This window comes from Danio rerio, chromosome 22 (genome assembly GCF_052040795.2).
Source record: "Danio rerio strain M-AB ecotype USA chromosome 22, GRCz13ab, whole genome shotgun sequence".
In the NCBI taxonomy this organism is placed as follows: Eukaryota; Metazoa; Chordata; class Actinopteri; order Cypriniformes; family Danionidae; genus Danio; species Danio rerio.
Window position 1 is genome coordinate 27,136,819 of NC_141042.1, and position 3,182 is coordinate 27,140,000.

A 3,182-nucleotide genomic window follows, 5' to 3' on the forward strand; every position below is an offset into this window, starting at 1 on the left:
TTTGTTTACTGAACAAAAATGATCATGTTTACTCAACAAGATCTTTTGTTTGCTGAACAAAAATGTTCACGTTTATTCAACAAGATCCTTTGTTTACTGAACAAAAATGATCATGTTTACCCAACAAGATTTTTTTTAGTTTACTGAACAAAATAAAACAAACTGATTCATTATGCATTTACTATTAATTTTTAGGATTCAAATTGAATACACAAGAATAGTCAATTCACTTTTTTTATTTTTAACTGTGTTCAAATCACAATCCAAAACATTTGCATACAAAATCAGCATTTGACATTAGCCGTGTTCAGCATTGGGCTAGTTTGTACACAACTAGTACTGAATGTTTCCAGATTTGAAAAGATTGTACACTGCCTCAACATAAAATAACTAGCAACCTTACTAAAACCAAGCTATTAGTGTGTCCAAACACTCAAACCAGGTGAATATACAATCATCTAATCAGAGTAAACCCTAAAATCCACTCCATTCAAACAGTCTTTAAAGTGTACTGCACTTTTGTCAACAAAGTACATCAAGTCCAAAAACAGACCTCAAAACATTCAAACAGTGGCACAGTAGGAAGTGCTTTCGCCTCCCACCAAGGACGCTGGTTCGAGTCTCAGCTGGGTCAGTTGCTGTTACTGTGTGGAGTTTGAATGTTCTCCCTGCGTTCACGTGGGTTTCCTTTGGGTTCTCTGGTTTCCCCCACAGTCCAAAGACGTGTGGCACAGGTGAATTGGGTAGGCTAAAATTGTCCATAGTGTATGTGTGAATGAGTGTGTATGGATGTTTTCCAGAGATGGGTTGCAGCCGGAAGGGCATCCGCTGCGTAAAACAAGTTCATTGCGCTGTGGCGACCCCAGATTAATAAAGGGACTAAGCCGAAAAGAAAATGAATGAATGAATGAACTGAACTCTCGCAGATCATGTGCCACCAACCTCCATAAAACATGCTGAATCACTTAAAAAGTATATTTGAGTTCTTTTGGGTGTTCCATATTCAGTCTATACAAGAGGCTGAACAAGTAAGCGAAGGCTGCAGGCAGATGTGTGATATCCTGAAGTACTATGGCCTCCTCCAAGATTTTAGCGTCCGTGTCCTTATAGGAGATTAAGTAATAGGAAAATTAATTGATGTGTAATATTAATTACTACTTATTAATGTTATTACTATTATGCAAAGAAAATAAAAACATGTAATACTTTCGTACATACAAACAGTAACACTTTGAATAGTCTATAATATATAATAATTGAACAATATATTGACAACTTTTTAATATTTAGCAATTTTTTAAACTTTTATTTTACATAAAATTGCAAAGATTTACTTTTATTTGATACAGTTTCAATTGTGAAAGTTGTTAATTGTCCTATTTAGAATATAACTGAGCCTTTAATTATCATTCCTAAGGGATTTATAAAGCATAAATAGTCCTCACTTTAGATTAGGTCACAAATGGATGAAGTTAAGCTCATAAAGCATATACTAACATACAAAGTAACTATTATTACATACCTTAATATTAGGATATTTAAATGTTAATTTGAATAGTTTATTAATCGTGTACTTAAGCATTCTGAATGATCTTAAAAACACCAAGTATTCTTAAATAACTGGTTTGTAAATAATGCAATACTTAAATTAGTAATACAAATGAATCATTAAAGTTAAAAAAATACAATCATTGAGCACTTCATGTAGAGTTATGCTTAACAGAAAATAAATTAACTATTCGCTAATACTAAATAAATTATTTATAGCGTGCAGCTATTATAAGTGTTACCAAGCAGACTAATAAATGTAGAATAGGGTATGAAAATGGGTAACTTACCAGACATATCTTGAGAAAGCAAGCAGAATGAATTTTTACGAAGAAAAATTGGCAATCCCTCAAGAGCTGCTCTTTCTCGATCGGTGACAATATCAGTGACCTAAAGGAAAGTCATTTACAAAGGGTGTTTTACAATCTTATTGTTTTGTAAGTAAAAATGTACTTAGTACATTTAAATGAGCATAGTATTTTATTCATGCTGTTGAAAAAACACATGGCTTTATTTTTAAAAAAGAATTTTGTGGTTTCCATACAATGGAATTTGATAATGGTTGTGTTGGCAAATTTAGAAAAATGTTTAGTTTCATTTGACAATTACTTTGAGTTAAAAACTACAGCTATTATTTTTTATTTTCCTCTTTGAATGTATTCATTTGAAATGGTCACTCAAAACAAGTGAAACATCTGTTATTTATCTTACTTCCATCTCACAATCAAAACACAACTTGACACAATTAAAATTAATGCAAAAGGGCTGGACAATTAAATTGTTGCAATTACGTTTTATTAGACTGTATTACCTGAGCATGAAATTCATGCTTTTGTGTTTGACAGGACAAAATATGTTGCACATGTTAAAAACATCAGTCGGGTGTATAAGAAAAAAAAAATCTTAATGAGTACCTGCTCATCCATCTTGTTTAAAGTTGTATCCATCTCTGGACCCACTGAATCCCTTCTTTTTCTGTAGAGTTTTAGGAGAGGTGCTGTATATTTATCAAGTCACTCGATTAACTGTCTCAGGGGATCTACATTACAGATCTGAGAAAACTCTTTGCAGATCTACAATATACAAAAAAAACATACATATTAATATTTACACATAATATATATATATATATATATATTTGTAAATGTAAATATTTAAATGTTCAAATGCTGAATACAGATGTATTTTGAATTACCTATAATAATAATGTTGTTTGTTATTTTTAGCATTATCTTGAATGAAACCAAAGCAATTGCAATATAGTGACTTACCTCTTCCTTAAAGTCCAGGTTATCTCTCTCTAATTTCTTCCTGGCTAAATCTCAACAACTTCTTTTGGGCAAAGAGAAAAGGTTTCTTGCATCTGCTGGTGAATGACCGTCAAATTTCATTGATGATAGCAAGTCTCACCTCCTCAATGAAATCTTGCATTGAATTATGTCATTGTCAATATTTCAGTCCTTTTGAGCAAAAAGAAAGAAAAATATATACTTAGCCCTTTATATTTTTTATGTAAATAAAAGCTAGCTGACTGTTAAAGCAAGTTGGTCTAAATATGATAGACATTTAGTCGAGCTAACTAATATACAAGCAAATCAAGCAATGAATTACATGAAAATCACACGATTTTCACA

At 31.6% G+C, this 3,182-nt stretch overlaps 1 long non-coding RNA gene across 1 annotated transcript in view; it reads right to left on the bottom strand.

Annotated features, from left to right (window-relative positions):
* Positions 1–220: 220 nt before the first annotated feature.
* The window catches only part of LOC147838531 (uncharacterized), a 3,419-nt gene continuing 457 nt past the window's right edge, over positions 221–3,182 (bottom strand). Inside the window, exons 2-5 of the long non-coding RNA XR_015522157.1 lie at positions 2,820–3,008; positions 2,463–2,621; positions 1,839–1,938; positions 221–1,103 (exon numbers count right to left, since the gene is read on the bottom strand). This is a non-coding gene — a long non-coding RNA (uncharacterized LOC147838531). The remainder of the gene's footprint in view (positions 1,104–1,838; positions 1,939–2,462; positions 2,622–2,819; positions 3,009–3,182) is intronic.